The sequence below is a fragment of the Galeopterus variegatus genome, unplaced genomic scaffold (genome assembly GCF_000696425.1).
Source record: "Galeopterus variegatus unplaced genomic scaffold, G_variegatus-3.0.2 Scaffold2052, whole genome shotgun sequence".
Taxonomy (NCBI): domain Eukaryota; kingdom Metazoa; phylum Chordata; class Mammalia; order Dermoptera; family Cynocephalidae; genus Galeopterus; species Galeopterus variegatus.
In genome coordinates this window covers 230,469-235,767 of record NW_007728163.1, presented here as the reverse complement: position 1 = coordinate 235,767, position 5,299 = coordinate 230,469, and the positions used below count along the sequence as shown (strand labels likewise).

The 5,299-nt window shown below is 45.7% G+C and overlaps 1 pseudogene; it reads left to right on the top strand.

The window, feature by feature from the left end:
* Window positions 1-1,497: 1,497 nt before the first annotated feature.
* LOC103596598 lies at window positions 1,498-3,910 on the top strand (annotated as a pseudogene).
* The last annotated feature ends 1,389 nt before the right edge of the window (window positions 3,911-5,299 follow it).

Sequence of the window (5,299 nt, the reverse complement as noted above, 5' to 3'; positions counted from 1 at the left end):
AATGGCATGTTTATTTTATTAAAGGTTATAAGACCATTTTGCTTTTTGGAGGAAAGAAATCATGTTTATGAAACAAAATCAAGTACACCATACAGGAAAAGTAAAATATTCAGCAATCTTATCTTTCTTGGACATTTTGTACATGTCAATTATAACTTGTAGTTATGGATTTAGGTACTAAATTAATGTGACTTCTCCTGTACCTACTGCTTAAATTCTCAAAATGAAACTCTCAATTTTAACCTCAGGTTCCCATTTCCTCTTCACTCACAAAGAGTAAGTGCTAGAAAAAATAATACTTTGACAGAAAAGGAGGTAGAAAATGCCAGTTTTAATTCATCAGCTCCATTATCTAGTTCATACTTTTATTTTTATTTTTTAATTTTTTTGTCTTTTTTCGTGTCCGGCAATGGATCGCAACCCTCAGTGTCGCGCCCGTACCGGACCGGGACCGGCAACGGGATCGCAACCCTCGGCGTTGTGTCCGCACCTCGCTCAGCCAGTGAGCAGGAACCGGTCTGTATGTGGGATCCGAACCCTCGGCGGGAGCGCCGCCGCACTCCCAAGCAGCGCACTGTAGCAGTGCGCCACCGGGCCGGCCCAAGTTCATACTTTTATATTGTAGTTTCATCCACTACTAGTAAATTGAGGCTCAATCTAAAGGATTTCCCCCTCACTGTAGTAAAGCAATGTACATGAGACAGCATTAGTTTCCTCAAATTCAATGTTTTAAGAACAACTGTAATTATTAATACTGCTATAGTTATAGAAATACGTTAAAGTTCCAAGGCTATAAATGATTATCGACTAGTATTAGTAAGCATTCCTATCATAATATTCAAGCAAATAAAATTAGGTTGGCTTTTTGAGAGAAAAACTTTTTTTTTTTTCCTTTTTGTCTTTTTTCGTGTCTGGCAACGGATCAGAACCCTCAGTGTCGCGCCTGTACCGGACTGGGACCGGCAACGGGATCGCAACCCTCAGTGTCGCACCCGCACCTCGCTCAGCCAGTGAGCGGGAACCGGTCTGTATGTGGGATCCGAACCCTCGGTGGGAGCGCCGCCGCGCTCCCAAGCGGCGCACTGTAGCAGTGTGCCACCGGGCTGGCCCAAGAGAAAAACATATTTTTAAACTCTTACAAGTAAGCTGAAAGACAAATGACATTTTCAACTAGGCACACATAATTTGTAAAAATCTATTACCTTCCCCATTTCCAAATTCAAAGCTAATAACTCAATTCCAACATTTAAAATGTTTTCTCCCTTCTGGCTCAAAATGAAATAATAAACCTTTCCAATTAACAGACATTTAAAACTCACTCAGGGGCCGGCCCGTGGCCCACTTGGGAGAGTGTGGTGCTGATAACACCAAGGCCATGGGTTCGGATCCCTATATAGGGATGGCCAGTTAGTTCACTGGGTGAGCACGGTGCTGACAACACCAAGTCAAGGGTTAAGATACCCTTACCGGTCATTTTATTTTTTAAAAAATAAAAAATAAAACTCAATTATGATTGATAACAATTAGTGGGGAGGGAGAGAAATGCTGTCCCTCCCCAAAATTTTAGGAACTCAATGTTTACCATGACTTTAGATCTCACAAACATAAACAAGCTACTATATAATTCAGGTGTTTCTTGATTTGGATATGGTCAAAATTCTATTCCACTAAAGGGAGTAGGAAAAGGAGAATTGTTTTTGAATGGGTATAGAGTTTCAGTCTCACAAGATGAAAAAGTTCTGGAGATCTGTTTCCCAACAATGTGAATGTACTTAACACTACTGAGCTGTACACGTGGAAATAGTTATGACAGTAAATATTATGTTACATGTTTTTTATCATAATTAAAAAATGCAAAAAAAAAATCTATTCCAAAATTCAATTTTTACATAAATTATCTCTATAAGACATATTAAACACTCTGAGGAGATTCGTGCTTTCCCTTTTGGATTAAAAAAAAAAAGGCAAGCTGTATTAAAGCCTATAAGATACAAAGCAATTGTCAAACTACATTTAAAACTGGTTGGCTGAAAGATCCTTTTTATTATTCAATTAAATATACTTTCTCCATTAATGCTTTGATGAAATCTGCATGATTCTCTTTTTTCTCTACACTCAAACACTGACTTCTCTCTTTCTTAATTTGCTGCTGCAACCTCACTTTCTTGACCCTACCCTACTCCACCCCCCAATTCTCATAAGTTTAACTAATTCCTACTCCAAAGGGTCCAGATTCAGAGTAAACAAAGAACAGCAATCAGGCAATACATAACTAGATAGTATGTTTCTACCATGTAAAAATGACCCAGCAGCAAGGTTTCAAATTTAAACTGGACAAACCTTAAGCAGCATGCATTTCAATATGCTAAAATGCTCTTACAGACAAAAGCCATCAAAAATATAAATTTAAGGCACTGCGCTGCAAGTCTAAGGACCCCTTTCAGAGAGGCTACGGCGCTCAACAAGAATCATTCGGAGGGCGGCAGAGTGATGGTCAACAACACCGAGAGCATCCTAATGTCCTATGACCATGTGGAACTTACATTCAATGATGACATAAAGAATGTGCCAGAGGCCTTAAAACAGACCAAGAAAGGCACCGTCTACCTTACCCCTTATCGGGTCATCTTTCTGTCCAAGGGGAAGGATGCCATGCAGTCCTTCATGATGCCGTTCTACCTGATGGACTTTGAGACCAAGCAGCCTGTGTTTGGTGCAAACTACATCAAGGGAACAGTGAAGGCTGAAGCAGGAGGTGGCTGGGAAGGCTCTGCTTCCTACAAGTTGAACTTCACAGCAGGGGGCGCCATTGAGTTTGGACAACGGATGCTCCATGTGGCATCTCAAGCCTCCAGAGGTGAAGCCCTCAATGGAGCCAATGGCTACTCTTACATGCCCAGCGAGGCCTATGTCTTCCCCCGCCCGTCGCCAATGGAATGTACCCCTGCCCTCCTGGCTACCCTTATCCACCACCACCCCCACCCAAGTTCTACCCAGGACCTCCCATGATGGACAGGGCCATGGGATACGTGCAGCCCCCACCACTGGGCCCCTGAAGATAAGAAGACCCAGTACACCCCTCATCCCCCCCTCCCACCCATATCACTTCCCGCCCCTCCCCATGGGGCAGCATCAGGTTGGGAGTGGCGAGGGGGCCCTGTTCTTCCTCCAGTCCAGGTTATAACTGGCCCCGTGGGAAGGGGCTGCCTCTGGAGAGTTGCCTCCCAGCTCCCACGCCAGCCTAGTGCCTGTGGCAGGTCCTCCTCAGGAGCACGGGGCATCCCCCTTGTTCTTGTTTCACTCTAGTAGCTTCTCCCCATGAGGGACTCTCTGGCTGCCACCTCCACTGCAGTCCAGCTCCCTCCGTCTGATAGCCACTCCAAACTCGGTCTCACGAGCCCTGTCATACCAGCCATGTATCTTCCCCGCAGGGCCCTGCCAGACCCCACTGACATTTCCTTCAGTTGTTTATGCCCAACTGTGGAAGGCCACTGTCCTGCGAACCATCAGCCCACATTCTATCCAGCCATGCCCAGCCCCAATCACACTCCCTTCCCTTTCCTTGGTCATTCTGTTGCCACCTCTGTGTGACTTTGGGAGCTCTCATGTGAGCTTCTGGGGTTGGGGTGGCGTGGGGCAAGGTCCCTGCAGCTGGGGAGAAAGCCCCACTGTTTCCCTGTCAGTGTTTCTGGAATGTGCTTTCCCTCTCGCCTCACTTCCCTCTAGCAGGGGCTTCTCGATGGGGACTGGAGAATGCATGTCTGTCCCATCACGCCACTTGGGGGCTGCTGAGCCCATGTGCTGACCGTGACCTGCACCAGCGTCTCAGCCTCCTTCTTCCCCTTAAGCTTCATGCCCCATGGATGCACTAGAATTTTCCTTTGTTGTTCCTGGACTAACCATGAAGTGAGGAGATAGTTATTTAGAGAATTCCCTATTTATTTGACAAAAAATCCAGTTAATACATTAATGTGAAATAAACCCTGTTTGCACCTTGAAAAAAAATATATATATATAAAAATTTAAGTTATTTCCAGTATTATCTATCAATTAATTTTATGCCTTTGTAGCTAGCTGATCAATTTGCAATGGTTAAAATTACAAATATCTTAAGCATAATTTGACCAGCTAAACTAAACACTTGTCTAATATAATATTCCTATACCAATACAAAATTATCTTCTCTTGAAAACCTTCTTGCTCCCAACACCATTAAATATATATATAAGCAGTAAGAATATTAAGTTACATGTACAAACAGAATTACAATAGCACCATCTGGAGATCCAATCAAGAAGGCAGAATAGACGGACCGCAGCACCACTCTCTCCCACAAATCAACCAAATTTACAACTTTAAAAATGTAACATCAGCCAGGGCCGGCCCGGTGGCACACTGCTACAGTGTGCCGCTTGGGAGCGCAGCAGTGCTCCCGCCGAGGGTTCGGATCCCAGATACAGACCGGCCGCTCACTGGCTGAGCGAGGTGCGGGAGCAACACCGAGGGTTGCGATCCCGTTGCCGGTCCCGGTCTGGTAGGGGCCCGACACTGAGGGTTGCGATCCGTTGCCGGTCACGAAAAAAGACAAAAAGGAAAAAAAAAAATGTAACATCAGCCAAACTGGGGCCGCTGGAGCTCAGGGGGAGAGGAGGAGAGACATACAGAGTTCATGAAGAGACGGGAGAAACTACGATGAGAGAAAGAAAAAGCTGCTCTGAGCATTTCGGGCCGTGGCTGCTTTAAGGCTCAAGCTGATGAGCGCATGGACCAGGAGCCGGCAGAAGCCACAGCTGTGCCCTTCAGATGAAGTCACTAGGAGGCAGCAAGAGAGAAGACGGCCTTGGAGGCCCCCAGGAGAGCAAGACCACTAATAGGGTTCATGTGGACCCATGCAGGAGTGAGGAGCCATAACAACTGAAAAAAGGGAGCCACTCAGAGGCCGGTGAGTCATCGCAAGGGACCATTGCATTGGAAGTGTGCAGCACGATCAGTGGGGGAGACGTGCCCACCAGGAGAACACTGGGACACAGCAAAGACAGCCGACCTGCCCCACAATCAGTGCAGGACCACTCAGAGGAAACTAGTCAGGAATGCAGAATTGCATGGGGTGCAGTTACATGAAAAAACTCAGGCCCAGATCAGAGATTCTACAGAACACAGGTCCACTGAGTCTCTGGAGAGCCGGAAGTACCTATAGGGTCAACCATTAAACCCTGAGCTACACAAAAAGACTTCCCTAGGGAAACAGCAGCAAAGTAACAATTTAAACAACCACACAGCTCAAGTACTGGTTCCCACA